We start from the raw sequence: 25660 nt of genomic DNA, 5'->3' as shown, positions 1-25660 counted from the left end.
ACTTATTTGTCCAACTTTCGTATTAATTAGCATGTATGTGTACATTTATACGTGTCTATAAACATGACCCCCATTTAGTTCCTGCCAACTTCCCTGCTAAGTTCGCCATTTTTGTTTGATTAGTTGTGGAACTGTTTTCAAGATCTGCCAGTTGGATGGAGCTACGTTTTGTAAAGTTAAATGAACTTGGGCCAGGAAAGAGTCCATTATATGAGAAATTTTATATAAACATATTCAAACTGAATTACTCATTGTTACTTTAAGCTGATGACAAGTATCATTATCCAAAGTGGTGTTGGTTTGGTGCAGGAGCTGTGTGTGCTCCTAATATACTTTCTTTAGTTTTTTTGCAGGAAAACCCTTCAGATACAGTCTAATAGCAGCATGTACCTGTCTGTCAATAAAGAAGTTCGTGATATAAAATCACCACTGTAGCAGCTGGTAGAGACAGGCAGCAAGCAACCCATGCTTGACAGAACATCCAAATGTTTGGAGGCTAAAACGCCAGTTGCAAAGCAACAATTAAGGGTGGAGATTTTATTTCTTATTCCTCCAGCCCCACCACTCTTATACAGAATATGTAACTACAATAAAGACTTACAGTGAGAACAAGGCATCAAGGATTCTTGTAGCAATTATACTCAAAACAAAAATATTTAAAACATGCACACACACACAAAATCAAGAAAATAAAGCCAGGTATACATAAGTCCATCTTTGCTGGGTACAGTTACAAATCCGATGGATCCAAAATTTCATTATCAGTGTGTGACTTGACATGTCCCTTAAAATGTAACACATTACCTTTACAAATAAGTCTTTAGAAGCGCTGAGAATAGAAGGGCTGGCTGGAGCTAGTATTTCACTCACAGGGAAGGAAAGGGCATACGTGTTCATTATTGCGTGTAGCTACTGAAATAAGGCTTTCTATGTAAAAATGGTTTTCGTTTTGTGCTAAAAAATGTAAAGATATATTTTTAAGTTTTAACCTAAAAATTCTATGTGTCAGGGTGGCTCTAATTGCCTTGGTAAGGTGCTGCCTTTTGTTGGAATTTGTTAAAGTATCTTGAAGTTATACCTAGTCTCCTTTTGGTACCATGTTGGGAAACTGGGGAGTGGGAAACAATTCAGAGGTTGAGAAAAGGAAAGGTATCCATATTTTTGGCTCAGAAGAAACTTGTATTCATTAAAGGAAATTTTTCAGATGTGATTTTCAGGCCACAAACTGACTTTGTAGATTTGTATCTGGGAGAAAGGTGGAAAGGAGAAATGAATAACTTTTATACACACTTGGCTATCGTGTACAAATGTAACATACTCATATATATTTCTACCAGCAATCTCTCCTTTAAAACCAATGAGGTGCTGCATCTTAAGACCGATTTCTAGTATCCTACTGCAGAACTGACTGCAGAGACTTTTCTTATTATATGTTTTGTTTGTTTATTGGTTACTAACTTTGATTTAAGTTTTGAAATCCTAAAGCAAAAGAGACTCATTTGGACTTGGGGAAAGTTTCACTACTTCTGTGATGGAAAACAAGGCATGTTGCAACTGATACAACTACTACAGGGGATCAGACTAGTTGTCCCCTCTGGCCCCAGATGTTTATTTTATTGATAGGCTTTCCTTGCCTCAAATTCCACTCCCTCTGTCCTGTGATTTCCTTTTCCTTGGGGGAGCTATTTTATCTTGTCTCCAGCTGCCCATCAAAACATTATCACATCCCTGACACCAGAGGGGGAAATAAAACTAACTTTCTTTTTTTTAAGTGTTTTATAATTTTGAAAGACTGAAAAAGTCGTCTGAACCTCATACATTGCAAATACCTGATAAACAATGGGCACACAGACTGTGGAGGGAAAAAAAAAATTTCAAACTTGCCTCAGGAGGAATAAGCAAGAAAGGATTTTATTATTTCCATGTGTTATTTTGAATATATTATTCTGAACAGCACTTAGCACCTTCATGGCACTAAATCAATTTAAAATGATAATATTTCCCGTCCTTTCTAAGTCATCTCTCCTGTGGGTGTTGTAGGGTACAGGTGGTGGGCAGAAAACTTGAAGGTTTTGATCTCGCATATGAAATATTCCAAGTTAGGTTTTTACATATCCAATTTGTTGCTGGGTAACAAACCATGGAGGTTGAATATGATTATATTTCCAGAATAGGTATTTGTACCTTGCTTAACCCTCCAACTTCCCCAACTGCTATTTTAGAGGAGGTGGTACTTTATATAATTTACAGGGGAGGAAGGTTAAATGACTTAATCCAAGTTGGAGGTGATGTTACCACCAGAAGCTGGATGCCGTCTCTTCTTCTGCACAGTAGAACCAAAGTAGACACAAATTTTATTTGAAATAGAAGCCAGTGATCTCTCTTGAATCTATTTCATCTTTAAGTTCTAGGAAACCAGGACCTTTGCCTTAAGAGAGGCTAGAAAGGGCTTCCTTTCTGATCCACCTTAAGGGAAACACCAAAAGGGAAACTGACTTTTGTGGAGAAACCTAATCATAAAACGCATTCAATTGTAATCCCTCTCTATTATTTGGTCTTAGGTTTGCTGTTGATTCAGATAAGGATGCTAAGCTTCATACAAGGAACACTTAACTCCTAAATCAGAGCTAGACCCGAATGAAATGGTATCCCCACCCCACCCCTCTTTCTTTGCAATCGGGGGCCTTTAGAGTGTTTCTCTTTCCTTTTATTGCTTTATGCTTATTGCTATTTTTCCCTATCAAAACTATCTTTCAGGAAATAAATTGGTAGCATTTTCTGAATTTCTGAGAGTTCAGGTTATGTTTTACATACACAGATTTTAAAATATGATTTTTTTTATTTTATCGTTTTTTTATTTTTCAATTATAGTTGACATTCAGTATTATTTTATTAGTTTCAGGTGTACAGTATAGATATATAATTTATGAAGTGACGGATTTTATTATTTTTAAATCTGAGTGGCAACTCATTGAGTCATGAAATTCATTCAGATGGTAGAAGCCACTATTTTTAAGAAACAAAGTGGAATAAATAAGAAGATATTATGTTGGCTTAGAATTGAAATGAGTGCAGCCCGTGTAGTAACAGTAAATATTAATTTCTGAAGCTTTTGTTTCAGTTGTGTGTGTATATTTACCTTAAAAGTTAATTTAAAAAAAAAAAATTTTTATTGCAGGTGATGGTCAAAAATGTTTGAAAACACTGACCTGAGAAGTATTGAACAAAAACTCATCATGGTATGTATGTTTCATGTTCTTTGGGATGTTTTAACAGTGTATCTATTCCTGATGGGAGGATGGCTTATTTCAAAATGTGCCTATTTTGTTTTTCATCTCATGATATTTCCAGAGTTAATTTTTCATTCAAAGGTATCACTTCACTAATGAATGTATATAAAAAGTGCTTTGGTTCAACATCATTATTCACGAGGTAATTGCAAGTTAAAACAATGAGATACACATCTATTAGAATGGTGAAAATCCAAAACACTGACAGCACTGACCATTGGTGAGGATGTGGAGCAACAGGAACTCTCGTTCCTTGCTGATGGGAATGCAAAATGGTCCAGCCATTCTGAAGACAGTTTGACAGTTTCTTACAAAACTCAACATACTCTTACCATACAATCCAGCAATCACATTCCTTGGTATTTACTAAAATGAACTGAAAATATGTGCACACAAAAAATGGCTATTTATAGCAGCTTTACTCATAATAGCCAAAACTTGGAAGTAACCAAAATGTCCTTCAGTAGGTAAATGGATAAACTGTGGTCCATCCAGACAGTGGAATATTACTCAGTGCTAAACAGAAATGAGCTACCAAGGCAAGGAAAGACATGAAGGAAACTTAAATGCGTAATACCAAAAGAACATGCAAGTGAAAGAAATTAATATAAAAAGTCTACATGCTGTATGATTACAACTATACTTGTATGACATTCTGGAAAAGGCAAAACTATTGACAGGATAAAAGAATCAGTGGTTGCCAGAGGTTGGGAGGAGGGAGGAATAGGCAGAGCACAGAGCAATTTTAGGGCAGTCTAACTATTCTGTATGATACTATACTGACACAGGCCGTTATACATTTGTCCAAACCCAGCAATGAACCTAATGTCAACTATGGCCTTGAGAGGACAATGACATGTCAGGATAGGTTCTGGATTGTAGCAAATGCACCAGTGTGGTGCAGGATGTTGACACTGAGAAGAGCTGTGCACATGTGGGGGCAGGAGGTATATGGGAACTCTCTGTACTTTCTGCTCAATTTGCTGTGAACTTAAAACTGCTCTAAAAATAAGTTTAGTTATTTCAAAAAGGGTTATGCACTAACATGTTGACCTGTATTGCCAAATAGACCTCCAGGAAATTATACCAATTTATTCTTCCATGAACATTGCATGGGAGTGTCAGTTTCCCCACACTCACACCAACTCTGTGTACTATTAATTTTGCAGTATATATTTACCATTCCAATATGTGAAAAATAGTATCTCATTACTGTTTTAATGTACATACCTTTAATTTATGATGAAAGCGAAAGCATTTTCCCTATGTTTATGGGCTATACTTCTTTTTATAACTACCTGTTCATGTTCTTTGACAAGTCCGTGGGTTTTAAAGTTGGTTTTTAAAAATCTTTAAAAAATGTTTTTAAAAAGGTGCACTGGGTCCTTTAGAAAAAAAAATCTTAATGTAAATCTGCAATCGAAGAAGCAATTAGCAATATGTGGTGAAAATTGACCGTGAAACCGTGAAAGCATGGGAACAATTGCCATGCAGATCTGGCCTGTTCTGCAGGCAGCCTGGAGACGCAGGCACTGTTCTCGGCTCCAGCAGCTGGGCTTACAGAGCAAAACAACCTTTGTCTCCAGGAGCACATTCTTAAAACAAAGACTCTGGAAGTCTTTCTCTTATGCTTCTCTTCCTCCTAAGGAGGTAGAACGAAATAGAAGGAATAGAAAGAGGAGGTAGGGAAGAAACAAGCAATAAACACAGCAAAGCCATCAGTGGCTGAAGATGACAGAGAAAGGAGGTAAGCTACATAACGTGGGAGCAGTTGCAGCCCTGCAGGGGAGTTGGCTTGGACTTTGTGGTGGAAAGCGGGAGCCCAAATGCCAGCACTGTTGTGGGATCTCTAGACTTGTCTCCAGATAATTATAGCAGATTCAGACAAATCTATTTGCAGCCCCTGTAATTGAAAGCAAGCGGCAGGGAGCTCTTATCTTGTCTGTGTTGCTTCAGGCACCGCTTCCTTAGCCAAGCTACCTGCAGCCACACCGATGTGATAAATCTGATGGTCTGGTCAGGGAAAACAATATTGCCTTCAATGTATCCCCACCCCAAGGGGCTGGCCTCACACCCTCAACCCTCCAGCCAAAGCATTGTTGGGGTAAGGAAGAAGCTCTCTGGATATGCCAAATCGGTCCTTAAGAAGGCTGTGAAAGAAAAATTGGTGCTTCACGTACCCAATGAGACCAAAATCAGATGTTCTTTGTGGTCCAGTTGCACCTAGACAAGTTAGGTATTTTATTAGTACTCGTTTTTTGAGGGCCACTTCTGATTGTCTATGTCTATTTATTGATCCAACATTACCAGAACGTTGAAATGCAGATTACATGGCAGATAGATACAAATCCTTTATGCCTCTGTTTATGAAGGATACAAGCTCCTCTGCGAGGGCTTTGAACTTTTTGTCTGGATTGGTAATCACAGAAAACCTCCCTCTCCCTCCCCCACAACTGTGTAGGTGCATTTAAATTATTTTTCCTGCTTACAGAGGAAATGTCAGTAGAATTCATTCTCCTGGTGCATCATTTTCACATTTGCATCTTAAATAGACAATCCCAAATGGAGGTGAACCCCAAATTATGTTTTCATCGTTAGCCCTATAATAATTTCAGAATCTATCCAGACTCCCCTAGTGTAGCTCCTGTCGTTGTAGTCCCTCCATCGTTCCATTTGCATGCCTTTATTATGTAGTCTACCTTCGTGAGGGCCATGTGTCAGGAAGCATCCCGTCTGTAAGTGACTAGAGTTAAAATCATCCTCAACAAATCGGCAACGCGATCGGCTCAGAGCCGTGCTAATAATGCCATCCTGTCAGCTTCCACGCTTTTGATAAACACTCCTTCCCAGCGAAGGATGTGGGGAAGTTATGTAATCATTTGGAAATATGTCAACATAGCCGTGGGATTGGGGCAATTAAGCCTGTTCTTCTTACGTAAATGTAGAATGGGGTCAGAAAAGTGGGTACTTATACCCAATTTAGTGCCGGCGTCTGGAGCCAATTCATTTGTTTAATATCTCCTCGTTTGTGTAATGTTGAGATTTCTCCAGGGAAGGGTGGCAGAAGGTGGGGGAGAGGAAAAAGGGGAGGTTGAGAAACAGGAGAAAAACTAAATAGGAGTTAGAAAGTGTGTGTGTGTGTGTGTGTGTGTGTGTGTGTGTGTGTGAGTGTGTGTGATGGGGGCAAGGGTGAAGCGGTTTCCTTTCTGTTCACCCTCCTCTGACTTCAAAATAGCCCCCACCATCCTTTGCCCTCCTCCTGGACAAACATCCTGCCGAGCTGCTGGGGCTTTCTCCGCAGGTAGTGGACACCTCCTGCGGGAGGGGTGCCCTCAATGATGAGTGCAGCAATCCACCGACCGTCGCTTGGCTGGAGTCTGACACTTGTCCATGATGAGCCGTGACAAGGTGTCTGTCTCTTTTAGTGCCAAATCCCATAAAGTGCAGGAGACCCCCAGTGTGCCTGCACAATTTGGTGCACGTTTCATAATAATACCTCCCACCCTCCTATTCCTCTAGTGTTGCCTTGTTATGTTTTGCTTGTTAATTTTGATTCAAGTTTTTAAAATATCTCTTTTTTCTGGTCACTCTTTACACACACATCTGGGGTGTACATCATTTCTTTGAAGGTAAGGAAAGTCCGGTCAGCATTTCCAATTCTTATCAGGTCAGTGACTCAACGCCAGACAAATCTGGGTGGGTTGGCCACTTATAAGAAATGACAGCACATCTGGGTTGATGCTTCACCTTGCCAGTGACCAAAAAGAGATTGAAATCCAAGCCTACCAGACCCATTGCTGGGGTACTGTGGTGTGTGGCAAATGCATCCTGGTGTTTGTGGTACAGGAGGTCTCTTTTAGCTTCCTGTGGTGGTTTCTTAGAGTATAGTTTGAGGCCGGTGCCTGGCTGGCACGATGTTTCCCCAGCTTTCACTACCCAGTGCAGCTGCTTCTGTGGTGAGTAATTGGAGGGGAGGTGGATTTCCAGGAATGCATGTGCTGTTTAGCCCTGCATCCTAGTGGTTGTGGTCACTACTGTTTCTGATGCCAAGTGCCAGCCCTTGGAGCAAATTATCAGGGGAGCTGGCCGGAGGAGCTGTGACTCTACACCTTCTTTGCAAGACCTGTTGTCTGGAGATGGATAGTGGTGGGAAGTGGGAGGACATGAGAAGAAAGGAGAGTGCAGCATCGCCCAAATGGGGAAGTTGGGTGGGAGGGAGGGTAAAGAGTGTTACTGTTCAGATGTTTCCTTTCCTTCCTCCCCACTCTTCTTTTGTCCTCTGCACACTCCTTTTTTTCCTCCAAACTCTCGTTTCTGATCTCATGTGGAATCAGCTCTTGACCTGTCTCTCTATTGTTCACAACCATGCTGTCTCCCAGGTGTTTCCCACCGTAACACTGAGAATAACATGATGGGTAAGAGAGGAAACAGTAAGGGGTCAAATATTCAAGACTTGGAGTCAAAAGTGGGGTTCGATGCAACAGCAATGTTTAAGCAGAGAAAAGAGAAAGTGGGCTTGTATCAATGCCCGTAGCCCATCAGCACACTGTAGGCGCACTTGCTGAAATCAGTAATTGTGATGTCGAAGAAGATAGCGCCTCCCCAGTCCCTGCAGACACACCCTATCCTGCTGAGATTTGAGACAACTGGACTCAAAATGCCAGCTACTATCTAAAAACACCCAGTCACAATTCTTTACTCACCATACAAGAATCAACTAAGAGCCATTCTTTGCAAGCTCTGCAACATAATTGTAGAGTTTAATCTGTAAGGAAGACATTTTCTTTACTGGGAGGACAGTAATCTTCATGAGAGGGTGATAAGGCAAAAGAAAAATTTGAAAATATTTACTTCAGAAAGCAAGTTAAGTCCCAACTCAGTAGTTTTGTGGAGTCATGTTAAAAGAGGATATTAGGCAAGGAGTGACAAATTCCAAAGCAGAAAGTAATACAATTAAATTTGTTAGATGGTGTTAGTAGACTAGGAACTTCAACTAATTTGGGAATATTGATGGCACCTGATATGTGATTGAACATTAGGATAATTATAATTTCTGAGATAAAATGTATTATAGTGGATAAGATACATTAAGATATATATGTGTGTATATATATGTGTGTGTGTGTGTGTGTGTGTGTGTGTATGACCTATATATTGTTATGCCATAATATTCACATTTGTATGCATTATAGAAAAACAAAGAAGAACAAATTCACCCTCCATGAATCCTCAAAGTAAATAGGTTCAGGAAAGGTATTACTTGTGGAGAGAGAATGCTCAACGATAAAAGTGGAAAATATCTAAGATTCCATCACTTGGAGACTGAGTGACCGTAATAAGAGATAGGTTATAGGTTTGTTATTTCATAAGTAGTCCACCGATTTTTAAAAAATCAATCTGCACAGATTACTTAGGGAACTGCTTACCTAAAGTATTGTTGAAATTACTAGAAACATCTGGCTGCCACACATCCATTCTCTGTAACTATTTCCTCTGCCAGAGAGAACACTGAGTCCCCTCCATCCCCCACCACCAAACCCTCTCCTTGCTTTTCAGGGAAGTTTAGTTTTTCATGAATTTGAGATAACACTGTGAACCCCTTCCCCCATAAAAGAGTGTTTCCTACGTATAAGATGCTCTTAGTGTGTTATAATTGTAATAGTGCATTGATTTCTGCGTCGTTCTTGTTTTGAGCTACGTAATTAGATCATCCTGGTTAAAAATGATTCATATTAACATGAAGATTTTAAAAGGCATCCCCATTTTGTTCTAAATGAATACAACATTTCATGAGTCCTTTGGTTTGCCATAATGCAGAAGTCAGAAACTGAATGAATTCTTGGATATTAATCTTCATCATTACAGTCTACTCAAATTGAAGGAGAAAAATATAAGAAAAACGCTACCGGAAACTGAGTTTCCTATTGTTTTCTGTATTCTGCTATTTGAAGGAAAGAATTAGTAAATATCAGACATTAAAAAGGAGAGATGTCCAGTTTATATTCTGGAGTCAAAATCAATTCAGTTCAGTCTCCTCTGCCTGTCACATCTCAAGCTTTGCTTCTGTTCACTGACAATTCATGTTCAGAATACTGACTTTAAGAAACTGCAGGATCCCAAAATAAGTAACAAAGAATTCTATTACAAAAGAAGCTCTCTTAACCTTATTCCAGATAATCACCTTTGGACTAACCGATCTCTCCTCTTCTTTCACAAAACTCGTGACTGATATCATCTACTCTGAATTCTGGCGAGTGTATTGACACACTTTTTCTCCCACCAGTTGAATTGTCTGTTTGCTAAGAGCCAGTTGTGTTTGCTCCCAAATCTGATTATGTCAGTTGTGCTTGTTCTTATAATTGCATAATTTAATCAAATATTATGTAAACTAATGAGCTAAACATAAGAGAAAAGAGCTGTTGTTTCTGTTGAATACTTTGAAGACTCAAGAAAGCAGTCACTAAAAGAATTACTACCAAAATGTGGGAGGGCAAAACCACTGATTGAGAGAAAAAATAGTCTATCAAGTCTAGATTCTCCCCTGAGATTAATGCACCATTGTTATTCTGTCTTAAATTCAGTTCAAATTGGCAATCATGGAGACTGCTTTTTTGTTTGTTTGTTTGTTTGTTTGTTTGTTTGGGTGACTCCCAGTGAACTGACATTTTTCTTTCACACATTCATTCATTTATTTTTTTCAACAAACAAATATTGACCATATAGTATGTCAGGACCTATCCTAGACATAGAATTCAAAGTCACTGGCCTTTAGGGACTTATCTGTAGTAGGGAGAGAAAGATACTTAAACAGATGGTGGTAATATCACTGGAGTTTTGAGGACAAGTAAGATTTGGCCAAATAAAAGCAGTATTTGTGAAAATCAGAAATGTGAAATAGCATGCTATTTCAGGGGACCACTTGAAGTAACAAAGCATGAGGTTAACAAGGTTGGCAGTGGCCATGGTTATTGGTCCTGAACTCTGAAGTTTTAACTCTCTCCTGAAAGCCATGAAGAGTTGCTGAAGGGTTTAAACCAGAGTCACAGCATCAAATTTGTGTTTTAAAATAATTACTTTGGCATTAGTTTAGAGTTTAGATTAAAGACACCAAAGACCAGTTAAGATGATATTGTCCAGTTGAGAAATGATCAATATCTGAATATCTGAAAGACACTCTTAATAGTGAAGTTGTATGTGGAGAGAGAGAGAATATGAGAGACTAGTTCTGGTTCTAAAGGTTTTCCCACCAGGATTTAATTCAGATCAATTATGGTCTCATCAACACATTTACAATAATCTCTTATATTAAAATAATTGAGATTTGATTTTTAAAAACATTATACTTGGATTTTAGGATATTATGGTAAGGAACAATTAATAAAATCATGCCAATAATACTTTAATTGATAAATTATATAAATCATATGTAAATAGTAGCAATAATGCTTCCAATTTAGAAGTTTGTGTCTTAAACTCTAGTTCTTGTTATTGATTCCCCGCTAGTTAAGTAGCAGAGGTAGTCTTTTTAAGTGAATAATTTCAAACATTGTTTTCCTTGCTAACACTTAAGAGTATCCAGACCTGCATTTTAAAAGTTGGTTTAATTGTGGACTTGGCCACTGTACTTCCACATTATTTTAAACATAATACTGCCTAAATTTAGAAGGGATTCCTGTCCACTAAAGATCAAAATTGAATTTGTTAGAAAATATTAAAAGCTGGGCTTGAAAAAGGATATGTGAAAGCTAGTATAGAGTTGAAGTCATTAGTCTCCACTCTGGATATGCTTAAATAGAGCAAGCCCCAGAATAAAACTACCATTCTACCAACTTGAAAACATGATTTTCTAACAAACGCACCTATATACTCAGTAAAACTGCTTGACACCCTTTTCTGTGATAGAGAAAACCCTATTATGCTGAAAACCCCATAGAAAGATATTTTAAAACCAGGTGACAAGATGTATTGTTATATGTTGAGTGACTTCTGGGTCATTGTGTCAACACTAATTTTCAGTGTAAAAAATGAAATTGTACTTCTGCTTTCATGATTGGTATTTAAATTCACCTGGAAAATAATGTGATTAAAGTATGAGTCTGGACAATGCTTCCTCAGGCAACAGATAGAAAAACTCAGCTCTTCATGTGCAGTAAGTCGGAAGCTAGCATCTTTACCCCTCTTACCTTCTTACTTTGCTAGAGAAATGTGTATTGTATAGTTGAAAGGCTTTAGCACGTCAACTAACGATGCACTTTTCCTTATGCAAAGCTTTAAAAAAAAGATCTTAATCATTTTTCAGTTCTAAAGATGAGATTGTTGTAAATGTCCAGCTACATAAGATCAGAATTAAATCATTTGTAAGCAAAGTAGTTTAGAAACTAGCAAAAAACACCTCAGACTCCCTGGATTCTTCTTTTTATTCACAACACGGTGCTGCAGGTAATTTTGAGGTGGCAGCACTCCATTTATTGTACAATTATGTCATGTTATTTTCCTATTGCCACAGAGCTGCCATGAAGCATGCTTCATATATGCCTGAAGAGTTTACCTTGTATGAATATTTGCATTAAATAAATGAAAATTCACCTCTTTCTACAGATATCACGCAGAGACACAAAAGTGCTCCCTGCTATTAGAAATGGGCTAGTACAGACTATAAAAATTGTAAATGAATTTTTGGTTGATTTGTTCCATTTGTATAAAATAGATTGAACATGCAGCTTTATGAAAATGTGTTTATTTAACCAGAAACCACAAATATTTTTAAGAATGCACTTTCCTATTTAACTTTTAATTCTAAGATTTCTTTTTATGAATGTTCATAGTGATTTTATTGAACTGTAAGCTAAAATAAATGTTCCAGTGGGATTTTGTTGTTTCTTTTTTTTTCCAATAAAATGTTTACTTAGGGTAGAACATAAGTTTTAGAGCTATGATTGAAGCTATCATAGAAGTTTTGAAGCTATGATTGATTGAAAGAAAATGTCTGCAAAAGCAGAGAGAGCAGATTCAGGGAGACTTCACTCTGAGTATTAACAGTCCAAGTCAGTGTTAATTCTAATGGACAATGGAAAGCTCCCATAAGAATTATATGTATTTTTATTCTGACTAAAAATTCACATGACCATACCTTTCTTTATTTGCAACCTTAGCAAGAGAAAGCTGGATCTTTTATTTATATAGTAATTACATTACTATCCTGAAATGTTAGGAAACCAAATCAAAATGGCAATCTCCACTGTGAACATTGGTGCTTGTACTCTTTTCTCCACAAATAAAGCACATCAATATACACATATACATATATAATATAATTAATATAATAATATAATATAATTAATATAATAATTAATGTTTTGAGATAGAAATTAAATAACAGCTGAGGAAAAAAATTGCATCCAGCGAAATGAAGTCAGAGTCCAAATCTATTTTGGTTATCTTGTCGGTAATTCATGCTGGATAATCATGAGCCCAGCAGTTAATGACCTCTACTCTGATACATTAAGTCCAACCAAAGATAATGGTGTCCTGGGTAAATTAACAAACCCAGTGGTAAACTTGCTTCCAGTTCAGCAGGAGACAGTGTGCAAATTAGCATTAGTTCTTAATAAGATCAGTGTCCTATAATCCAGACTTCTACAGTGTTCATAATGCTGTCTCTTTTCAGGTGAACATTTTCTCTCCTGAGAAGCCGTGCACAATACGCTCTCTTGACAGAGATTGTTGTCATCCTAATCAGTCCCCCACCTTAAAACTTTCTCCATTTTTCCCACTTCCATGCTGTGAAGGCTGCTGTGAGTTGTTGAGAATGATTATTCATTTGTAAGCTTCTTTAATAACATTTTCGTTAGATGTTCAGGTTCCCAGCAGAGTCAACCAAGAATTTGATTTTATAATTATAACCATGCTGCAAAAGTTATGGTCAGTATCTGGGCAATCTTGGTAGAATTTACTAATTACCACTTAATTTGTCTTTCTCAAACAGCATTTATATTTTGTTAAATAAATGGACACCCCCATGGACAAGTAGGCACTGAGTTATTTTGTAGGACATTGGGTCTCTGACGTGTCTGTGTCTGGCCTAGGTTGTATTTGCAAGGGGATAAGCCCTGCAACAACAGAGAGGAGTCATTTTAAAAATCTATTTTAAAGCTGTGTTTTATTACAGGGTTTAGAAAATTATATCTTTTTAAAGCAATTATTAAGAAGAAACCTGTGATACATATGATACTGGTGCATGTTTGCTATTTTATTTGAATTCAATATTTTTGGTTTTTATAGGACACCAGTAAATATGCTATATGGAGTGTTAGTGTTTTAAAGAAGTGACACTTACGTGCCTAAACAACTGTCTATGTGTGTGCATGTGTGTATGTTTGTGTACATGTGTATGTGTGTGTGTCCATGTGTGTGTACAACCACTTATCTTAGAATTGAAGCACATGACAATGAAAGTTTGATGCATATTTGGATGGATTTGGGATGTTTGGGATACAACTTCTTACACATTATCTGTCAAAGTTTTATAAGTAAAAAAAGTTGAATACATGGATCTTGTCTGAAGAATCCTCTCACCGTAAAATGTTTACCTTTTGTGACACATACTATTATTTCATGATTATGTTAAAATACTCTTAAAGAATTTCACATGTTAACCAGCTACTAAGAATGCCTTAATAGAGTACTAATTTTTGTTAGAGGTGTCTCGACAATTTGAATTTTATATGCATGCATTATGTTTTCTTAAAATGGGAAAATTATACATCTGAAGGAATCTGTCTAGAATAATGGGGTTCTATAGAGGTTACTTTAATCACGTTCTCCAGCAGTTATAGCTGTTTTACATCTTATTTGCAACAAAAGGGAACTCTAATTATCTTCAAAAAGAGCATAAAATGGTGTGTCTTGGTGCTGATGTAATGTTGATTCTTGAATGCTGCTGATAGGAACTGACAACTAAATGCGTGTCACACTTTTCAGAAATCAGCCATAGTGACAGGATAACCACCTTTTGTGACCTAGGAGCCCAAAGAGGGAGTATATATTTGCCTCTTAAGTAGAAACAATTTGCAGTCTTTCTTTTTTTAAAATAAAAATACACTTGTCCCTAGGTTAAAAATAATATATTGACTAATGTTAAAACTTGCTTATGTGATTTAAATTTTAGAAGCCACCTACTGTAAATTATTCTAAGTATATTTAATCTCAGTTCAAGTCATAGGAGAGGAGAGTAGCCTGATCCTCTGCTACACCCTATTTCCTTTTTTTTTGTTGTTTAATTTTAGCTTTTTTTTTTTTTTGGCTTACAGACATGGGTGGGTATATATTTATGCCCAGCACTGGAGTCCTGCATATATGATTAACATGTGCTTGCAGTTTTATTTCCAACTCACACAGATCTCATTTATAAATACAAATGAGATGCATATAGCCTATTACAAAATATTAAAATTAGAATTGAAAAGAAGATTGCATATTTTAAGTCTGGCTGCAGTACTCATGTTATACAGTGCTTGTAAGATTGAACTGGTCTACTCTGAGCCTCAGATATGAAATTAATCAATGCAGGTCTGTAATATACTGCAAATAACCAACCTGTACCACAAAACTTGATTTAAGGTTCACATTAAGCGGTGGTGAGCTGGTCTAGGGAAGAAGGCATACTCATCCATACATGGCATGTTCAAATAAACAGAACTCAACCTCAAAAGTAAGGTTGAGTCTTTGTGGACAATAAAACCCATACTTTATCCCCAGACAGACTTTTATGCACAACAATGACATGACATCAGATCCTATAGCTTCTACCTGTCTTTATTCCTCTCCTACCTACAGTGGGAGACTTGAAAGGGAGCCAGAGGTAAAGAGCAGAAGAGAGATTTTCCTGTATTATATACACAATTACACAAATTATAACTGCTTAGACCTGCGCAAATTTTCAGCAAGCTCTGAATTTTGAACATACAATACGCATTTATGGCTCAACTATTTACAGAGTGGATTAATCTACTTTCGGAGAATTGGCACTCTCCTCTTCCCTTTGCCCAGCTAGGTAGCTTTCAAGTTTTCAATAATACAACTAAATAGTAGGCAGACACATGGAGAGGAGAAAAACAGAAATAGAAAGAGGGAGGGAAGCAGAGAGATGTGGGAGTTATATATATCTGCAATAAAGTTTGATAAAAATATAAATATGCTCCAGTAATTATTTGTTTTTAAGATTATGCACACCTTCCACTACAAATTATAGTAAATCAAAAGTGGCTATAAATAAAACTGTTTGAGCAGATGGTAAAATTCAAATGAATTCCTCCATTCATCCAAAAAAAATTGCAAGTTCTCTTTTCTTTCAAGCTTTATAGAGACATAACTGACATATAACACTGTGCAAGCCTAAGGTATACAACATGATGATTTGATATTTGTATATATTACAATATGATTACCACAATAAGGTTAGTTAACACATCCATCACCTCACATAGTTATAGTTTACTTCAACTTCTCTTGAGGTAGTGAGTTCTTTAGGTTTTGAGAACAAGACAAACCATAGAGGTGACATTGTTCCCGGGGAGATACGGGGTATATTTAAAAATTGAATTACAATCATGATAAGGCAGAGGGGAAGTACAGGGTGCTCGGATGTCAGGGAAGATACCTTTTGAGGAAATGAATACAGGCCATGGAGGAATTAACTTCAGGAGCTGAATAGAGACAGAAGTGATAGTGTCCTGTGTTGGTAGCAGCTGTGGATACGGTGTGGATACGGAGTGACGTTGCCCCCAGAAATAAACCATTCTTATATTCCTTTGATGGTAAGAGCACTAATAGTCTTCTCTTTGTTTCTGAGTTCAAGGAGAGTTTCTTGGATTCCCTGTGATGATAGAAAACCAATTCTTCTACTACTGTCCAAACAAACTAATTTCTTTTTGCTGTTGTTGTTAGTATAGACTTTGGAATATGAAAAGACTAGCTCCAACAATTCTAACTGTGCAGCTTGGGGCAATTTGCTTAGAGTCTCCATTTCCTCATTTATAAAATACAGATAGCACCTACCTTACCGTGTTGCTGTGAAGAGGAAAATATGTGTGGCATCATACCTCAATATACATTAGGTACTCAGAAAAACACACCACTAGCAAATTGAGTTTAAGAAAGAAAATGTTTCTGGAAAAGAATTGGAGATAAAATAGAAGAAAATAAAAGCAAAGACATAATAGAGAAAGAGACAACTCCCATGATGTCTGCTACCTAAAAATCTTTCATACAGGAATCATTTTTTTCAGTGCTCACTTCCAAGGCTGGACCATTAAATAATCCATCTGATTTCAACCCCTGGAATTTTAAAAAATATTTAAAACAAATTTTCAATTACAGTTGACATACAATATTAGTTTCAGGTGTACAACATAGTGATTAGACCTTTATATAACTTACGAAGTGATCACCCCGATAAATCTAATATTCACCTGACACCATACATACTTATTACAATATTATTGACTATATTCCTTATGCTATACTTTACATCCCCATGACTATTTTGGTAGTTACCAATTTGTACTTCTTAATCCCCTTCCCTTTTTTACCTATCCTCCCAACACCCCCCACCCCAAAACCTGGCAATCATCAAAATGTTCTCTGTATCTGAGTTTGTTTCTGTTTGGCTTGTATATTTAGTTTGTTTTTAGATTCCACATATAAATGAAATCATATATGTATTTGTCTTTCTCTGTCAGATTTATTTTACTTAGCATAATACCCTTTAGGTCCATCCATGTTGTTGCAGATGGTAAGATTTCATTCTTTTTATGGCTGAGTAATATTCCGTTGTATATATGTACTACTTCTTCTTTATCCATTTATCTATTGATGGGCACTTAGATTGCTTCCATATTTTGGCTATTGTAAATAATGCTTCCATAAACACATGGATCCATATGTCTTTTTAAGTTAGTGTTTTGGGTTTCTTCGGATAAATCTCCAGAAATGTAATTACTGGGTCTTTCTTTGTTTCTTGTTATAACCTTTGTTTTAAAGTTTATTTTTTTCTGGTATAAGTATTGCTACCCCAGATTTTTTTGTTTCTTTCCATTTTCATGAAATATCTTTTTCCATCCCTTCACTTTCAGTCTGTGTGTGTCTTTCGATCTGAAATGAATCTCTTTTAGGCAACATATATAAGAATCTTGGTTTCTTATCCACTCATCCACCCTATGTCTTTTGATTGGAGCATTTATCCATTTACATGTAAGGTAATTATTGATAGATATGTAGCCAGGTTGATGGAGACTCAGATATGATGCATGTGTAGGCAGGATAAGGGTAGGGCTGAACAAAGGGACAATGACTTCTGCCAGCACTTCTGTCTGGAAGAAAGCTGCCCCTCCAGCTCTTGCCCTGAAGACAGACAATTCAGTTCCTCCCTGTATGTCCCTGGTGCCTTTCAGGCTGCTTCTCCAATGCTAAAGCTCAGAGTGCGAAAGTAGGTCAGCTAGTAAGTCCATGCATGGGCGCTTTAAGAGAAATGCCGGGGACTCCAGTAGTCCTCTATCTCACTTAGCCACAATCTCCTTTGGTTTTCACAGCCAGAAGTTTTGGGGACTTCTCTTCCTGGCACAGGAACCCTGGGCTGTGGAGCCTTGTGTGGGCCTGGGACCCCTTACTCCTCAGGGGAGACATTTACAGTCAAGAGGTCCCTCCAGAATTTTAACTGCCACATGGGTGTGGAACCAGCTTGTTTCTCATCTCAGCCTCTCCTACCAGTCTCAACGTGCCTTTTTCTGAGTATCCTTAGTTATAGGACTTATGTTCAGCCAGACTTCAGGCAGTACTCAATGATGGTTGTTGTGTAGTGTACTTGTAATTTTGAAATGGTTGTGTATGAAGGTGATCACAGCATTTACCTACTCTGCCATCTTGACTAGAAGCCAGCCCCTGGAATTTAAACCTTTCCAAGCCAGATGACTTCATTCTGACTTTGGTCTTTCTTTATCATCACTCTGCATGGGTTATATCATAATTTCACCAAGTTTGTTCTGTGGGAAATTAATACATGATATATGTTAAGAAAAAAACAAAAGTGTTCTTGGCTAAATAAATTTAGTAAAGTCTGGCTAAATAAAGACAAACATGTCTCAGAATTTTTATTAAGCTAATGTGCATTGTTTATCCATCACCCCAGCCCTAAAGGCAGACATGGTGTATGTTATTTGCCAAGTATTCTTGACATATCAGAAGTTCTAGGGAAATTCTCTTTCTTAAGAGAAACAAAGCTTTCTTTGCTCCGCCTTGAGACTTTAATAAGGTGTCTGTCATTTTTTTCTGTCTTTCTCACATACATGCACACATTTCTCTTGAGAGAAAAATGGTTATTAAAAGTTAAAAGATTCTCAAGACAGTATCGTACTGGCATAAGGATAGAAACACAGATCAATGGAATTGAATTGAGAATCCAAAAATAAGTCCTCACATTTATGGTCAATTAATTTTTGACAAGGCTGCCCAGAACAATTCACTGAGGGAAAGAATCGTCTTTTCAACACATGATGCTGGGACAATTAGATGTCCACATGCAAAAGAACAAAGTTAGACCCCTTCCTTATACCATATACTAAAATTGAGTCAAAATAGTTCATAGAGCTAAGTGTAAGAGGTAAAACTATGAAACCCTTAGAAAAATATGTAGAAATCAATCTTTGTGATTTGGGGATAGATTCTAAATTAAACATTATCAAAATTTAAAAATCTTGGGCTACAAAAAATACCATGAACAAAGTGAAAAGATAACCCACAAAAAGAGAGAAAATGTTTTCAAATTGTGTATTTTATAAGGGATTTGTATCCAGAATATACAAAGAGCTCTTATATTCAATAATAAAAATACCAATATCCCTCTTTAAAATGGGCAAAGGAGTTGAATAGACATTTCATTAAAGAAGACACACAAAAAGCTAGTAATTACATGAAACAATACTCAACATCATTATTCATTAGGGAAATGCAAATTAAACCCACAATGAGATACAACTTCACATCTATTAGAATGGCTATAATAAAAAAGACACCCAATAAAAAATGTTGGCAAGGATGTGGAGAAATTGAAATCCTAATATATTGCTAGTGGGGATGGAAAATGGTGAAGCCACTTGGAAACACCACTTGGCAGCTCCTCAATAAGTTACACATAGTTACCATATGACATGACAATTCTACTCCTAGGTATACGCGTATGTCCAAGAGATATAAAAACATATATCCATACAAAAATTTGTACATGAATATTCATTGCTGCATCATTCATAATAGCCAAAAAGTGCAAACAACATAAATGTCCATCAACTGTTGTATGCATAAACAAAAATGATATATCCATGCAATGAAATATTAGGAATAAACAGGAATGAAATACATGCAATAACTTGGATGAATCTCAAAAACGTTATGTGATTGAAGAGCTGGTCACAAATACCACATATTGAATAATTCCATTTATATAAAATGTGCAGGATAGGCGAATCTGTAGAGACAGAAAATAAGTTAGTGTTTGCCTAGGGCTATAGAAGAGTGGGGGGAGGGATGTGAAATGATTGCTGTGGGTACAAGTTTTCTCTTGGGGATAATGAAAATGTTCTAAAATTAGATTGTAGTTATGGTTGCACAACTCTGTAAATATACTAAAAATCACTGAATTGCATAATTTTGATGAGTGAAAGTTACAGTATGTAAATTATATCTCAATAAAGCTGTTTTTTTAAAAAAGACTGGATGGCAAAACATATATATATATATATATATATATATATATATATATATATATATATACACATATATACACACACACACATATATATACATATATATACATATATATACATATATATGTATATATACGTATATATATATGTATATATATAGTTGAAGTATTCTGCTAGTCCAGGAGAAGATTCACCAGGATAAAACTCAGTCTTCCATAATTTTCTAAAATAAGAATAATAATAATGGAGAAATACAAATCCAAATATAACTAAGATATTAAAAAATACTATCAAGTCTGAGTTAATTTGAAAAACAAAATAATTTATGAATATAAATGTATGTATTTAAATTCATATCACAAAAATAAAACTCTTGGAGATTGCTACTGCTGACTCACTGTCATTTCATCACTGTGACTAAAATATTTACTTGCTATAGCTTTGATTTTGTGTTTTATAGATTTTTATTGCATAATTTACAAGAGTGTTAGAGCCTGTTGCAAACCAAAGATATGGTTGGTACTAATCTGGATTGTCAAACTTAAATTATATATCTAAAATGTAAGATATATGTAAATGTAAAAGAAATGTTTCATATTATTTCTGAGTGCTTTTGTAGGCAAAGAATCTTTACAAACTGCTTACCTGGGAGTGATATCACTTTGAGAGAGAACTTTTGATTCAATCACTTAACAGACCTCCCTTTTGGCTAATTCTGCATAATACTTTAAGGGAAACCTATGACTAAAATCTTTGAAGCTAATCTCTTTTTAAAACATTTTCAGATAGATGCAAACAATATATATATTTTTAAGATTATGGCATAATTTTAAAACATTATTATTATTAGGGTATTATTTGATACAGGTGGATTAAATATATAGCAATAATACAGAATTTTATCTTCTAAAATTGAATTATTTTCAGATTTATTTTAGATAGTTAATATTCTTGAAATAATGCATGCACAGACCTATAGAAGCAGGAAAAATGGATAAACTGGCAGAAAAGAGCTGTGTTTGTATTTTCCTAATGCAAATGATGTTGAACAACTTTTCATGTACTTATTTGCCATCTGCATATTTTCTTTGGTGAAATTTTTTTGTTTTTTGCCTATCTCCAAATTGTTTTTTGGTTTTTTTTTACTATAGAGTTGTGAGAGTTTTTTATTTATTCTAGATGCCAGTCCTTTGTAGGATATTGATTTGCAAATACTTTCTTCCAGTCTGTAGCTTGTCTTTTCATACTCTTAATGAGGTTTCTTATGGAGCAAAACCTTTTATTTTTCGTGAAGTGAGAACTCTTTACGCAGCCCAAATCCTGAAGATTTTCCCCTAGGATTTTATTCTAAATTTATGTAGTTTTACATTTTGAATATAAGTCCATGACACATTTTGAGTTAATTTTTGCATCAGGTGTGAGACTTAGATTGTGATTCATTTTATTGCCTGTGAATATCCAATTGTCCTAATACCATTTGTTGAAAGGCTATCTTTCCTCCATTAAATTGCTCTTGCACCTTCATTGAAAATCAGTTGGGCATTGTTTTTATTGGTCTTTTTCTGGATTCTATATTGTGTTGTATTCATCTATGTCTTGATGACTGTAATTATGTATGTACTGAAATCAAGTAGACAGATTCTTCTATCCTATTTTTCTTTAACAAGATTGTATTAGCTATTCTAGTCCCTTTGCTTTTCCATATATATTTCAGAATAATATTGTCTATATTTACAAGAAATATTACTGGAATTTTAACATATATTGCATTACACCTGTATATAAATTTGGGAGAATTGACATTTTTTTTTCCTGTTGCATCTTCCAATCAATGAACATAGTATGTCTCTTCATTTATCTAGATATTTTATTCTTTCATCAGCATTTTGTAGTTTTCTGAATATAAATCCTGTGCGTGTTTTGTTAGATTTACTCCTAAATATTTCTTTTCTCTCTTTTTCTTTGAGTGGTTGAAAATGAGGTATTATTAATTTCAGTGTCCATGTGTTCATTGCTAGTATATAAAAATACAACAGACATTTGTATATTTATCTTGTATACCATGACTTTGCTAAACTAACTGACTGGTTCTAGGTGTTTTTCACTTTTAGATTCCCTGGGATTTCCTATGTATAAAATCATGTCATATGAAATAGGGAGAGTTTTATTTCTTTCTTTGTGACTTGTGTGCCTTTTATTTTTCTTGCCTTTTGTGCCAGCCAGAACTTCAATAAGAGTGGTGGGAGTAAATATTTTTGCCTCTTTCCTGATGTGATGGAGAAAATATGCACTCTTTCACTATTAAATACAATATTAGCTATAGTTTGTATGTAAAGGCTCTTTATCAAGTTAAGGGATTCCATTCTACTCCCATTTTTCTGAGATTTAAAAATTCTGTTGTGTTTGAGTTTTGTCAAATGCTTTTTCTGTGTCCATTCATATGATATTTTGATTTTTCTTACTTACCTTATTAATGTAGTGATTACATAAATTGATTTATTTTTTTAGTATTGGCTAGTCATACATCCCTGAAATATACTCCATTTGTTCATGATGTATAATTAATCTTATATACAGCCATAGGACTATTCAAATTATGCATTGCTTAATTGGGTAAGTTTTGATAGTTTGTGTTTTTCCAGGAATTGGTCCATTTTGTTTAAGTGCCAAATGCATATATGTAGAGTTGTTTGTAGTATCCCCTTATTATCGTTTGGATGTCTGCATGTTGTGTCGTGATATCCTGTTTCAGTCATGATATTGGTGATTCGTGTCTTCCCTTATTTTACTTTCTGGAAATTGTTAATTTTATTGGTATTTTTAAAGAACCAGCTTATTGTTTCATTACTTTTCTCTATTGCTTTTCTACATTTGATTCCACTGATTTCTGCTCTTTTTTTAATTTAGTTATTGGGGTGACAATTGTTAGTAAAGTTACATAGATTTCAGGTGTACAATTCTGTATTACATCATCCATAAATCCCATTGTGTGTTCACCACCCAGAGTCAATTCTCCTTCCATCACCATATATTTGATCCCCTTTACCCTCATCTCACACTCCCCACCCCCCTTACCCTCTGGTAATCACTAAACTATTGTCTGTGTCTATGAGTTTTTGTTTCTCATTTGTTTGCCTTGTTCTTTTGTTGGTTTTGGTTTATATACCACATATCAGTGAAATCATATGGTTCTCTGCTTTTTGTGTCTGACTTATTTTGCTTAGCATTATACTCTCAAGATCCATCCATGTTGTCACAAATGTTCCTATATCATCTTTTCTTACCGCCAAATAGTATTCCATTGTGTATATATACCACAACTTCTTTATCCATTCATCCGTCGAAGGACATTTTGGTTGTTTCCATGTCTTGGCCACTGTAAACAAAGCTGCAATGAACATTGGAGCACACGTATCTTTATGTATAAATGTTTTCAGATTTCTCCATTAAAAAAAAAAAAAAAAGTGTTTTCAGATTTCTTGGGTAGATACCCAGGAGAGGGATTGCTGGGTCATATGGTAATTCTATTCGTAATTTTTTGAGGAACCTCCACACTGCCTTCCATAACGGCTGCACCAGTCTGCATTCCCACCAACAGTGTATGAGGGTTCCTTTTTCTCCACTTGTTACTATTTGTCTTGTTGATGATCTGCTCTTATTTTTATTATTTCCTTACTTCTGCTTGCTTTGTGTTTATTTTATTATTTTGCTAGCTCTTGAGGTGGGAGCTAAGATTATTGAGACTGTCCCCCTTTTCTAATATATGCACTGAATGCTATAAGTTTCCTTTTTCAGTATTGCTTTGTCTGTGTCCCACATATTTTGATATGTTAATTTTAATTTTATTCAATTTGGTGTATTTTTTTTTACTTCCTTGAGTCTCACTCTTTGACCCATAGATTATTTAAAAATGTGTTGTTTAGTTTCCAATTTATTTTGTATCTCTACAGATTTGCCTATCCTGCACATTTTATATAAATGGAATTGTTCAATATGTGGTATTTGTGACCAGCTTTTCAATCACGTAATGGTTTTGAGATTCATCCAAGTTATTGCATGTATTTCATTCCTGTTTATTCCTAATATTCCATTGCATGGATATATCATTTTTGTTTATGCATACAACAGTTGATGGACATTTATGTTGTTTGCACTTTTTGGCTATTATAAATGATGCAGCGATGAATATTCATGTACAAATTTTTGTATGGATATATGTTTTTATATCTCTTTGACATACACGTATACCTAGGAGTAGAATTGTCATGTCATATGGTAACTATGTATAACTTATTGAGGAGCTGCCAAATGGTGTTTCCAAGTGGCTTCACCATTTTCCATCCCCACTAGCAATATATTAAGATTTTAATTTCTCCACATCCTTGCCAACATTTTTTATTGTGTGTCTTTTTTATTATAGCCATTCTAGTAGGTATGAGGTTGTATCTTATTGTGGGTTTAATTTGCATTTAATTTGAATGAAGATTTTCCTGTTAACTTTTTGTTATTAATTTCTAGTTTGATTCTATTGTGGCCAGAGAACATACTCTGTATTATTTCAGTTTCTTTATATTTTTAAGGTTTGTTTTATGGAACAGAATATGGTCTATCTTGGAATGTATTCTGTGGACACTTGAAAAGAATTTGTATTCTGCTGTTTTGGGGTGGAATATTCTATAAATGTTGATTAGATCTTATTGATGCATGGTATTGTTTAGTTATTCTATATCGTTGCTGATTTAATGCTTAGTAGTTCAATCAATTATTGAGAAAAAAACCATTGATGTTTCTAACTATAATAGTGGATTTATTTATCTCTCCTTTAAGTTCTATCTGTCTTTCTCTCATATTTTTTTTTCCTGTATGTTCTGCATAAACTTTTAGGATTGCTGTTTCCTTAGTAGTTTGACTTTTTTATTATTGTGTAATGTCTCTCTCTGTCTCTGGTAGTTTCCCTTGCTGTAATATCTATGTTATCTGACATGTATATAGCTACTCTTCTTTACCCCTGATTAATGTTTGCATGCATGACATATCTTTGCCTATTCTTTTACTTTTAACTTGCCTATATTGTTATATTCAAAATGATGTCCCCATAGATTACATATAGTTGGTATGTTTTTTAAATCCATTCTGCCAATCTATGTCCTTTAATTGTTGTATTTAAATCATGAACATTTAATGTAATTATTGATATGTTAGATACTAAGCCTGCCATTTCATTCTTTTGTTATATGTTCACTCTTGGTGGATTTAATTGCTCTGTTTTATTTTAAGTGCCTTCCTAGGAGTGACCCAAATATATTTTATAATTACATATTCATTGATCTGTAGTGGTTTTGATGTATCTCTTTTTATAGCTTTGGGTATATATGTATATATATACATATATACTCTATCTAAATTTATGGGCATCATCATTTTACCCATTTCAATGAAGTATAAAAATCTTACTTCTCTTCATGTCTCTTTATTTTCCACCATTTATATATATATGTTTCTTATTTGTTTCAAGTTTGCTCATAGTTGTTCATTGAAGCATTTTTATGATGATGGCTTTAAAATCTTTGTCAATAAGGCTAACATCTCTGTTTTCTTGGTGTTATCATCTAT

The 25660-nt window shown here is 35.4% G+C and overlaps 1 long non-coding RNA gene across 1 annotated transcript in view; it reads left to right on the top strand.

Annotated features, from left to right (window-relative positions):
- LOC141570601 (uncharacterized) overlaps positions 1 to 25660 on the top strand; it is a 680999-nt gene that overhangs the window by 331654 nt on the left and 323685 nt on the right. The window contains exon 3 of the long non-coding RNA XR_012494788.2: positions 3179 to 3239. This is a non-coding gene — a long non-coding RNA (uncharacterized LOC141570601). The remainder of the gene's footprint in view (positions 1 to 3178; positions 3240 to 25660) is intronic.

Source organism: Rhinolophus sinicus, chromosome 3 (assembly GCF_057876585.1).
Source record: "Rhinolophus sinicus isolate RSI-liver-muscle chromosome 3, RSI-T2T, whole genome shotgun sequence".
Taxonomy (NCBI): Eukaryota; Metazoa; Chordata; class Mammalia; order Chiroptera; family Rhinolophidae; genus Rhinolophus; species Rhinolophus sinicus.
Note: the sequence above shows the minus strand (reverse complement) of the source record. Positions and strands in the feature narration are given on the sequence as shown.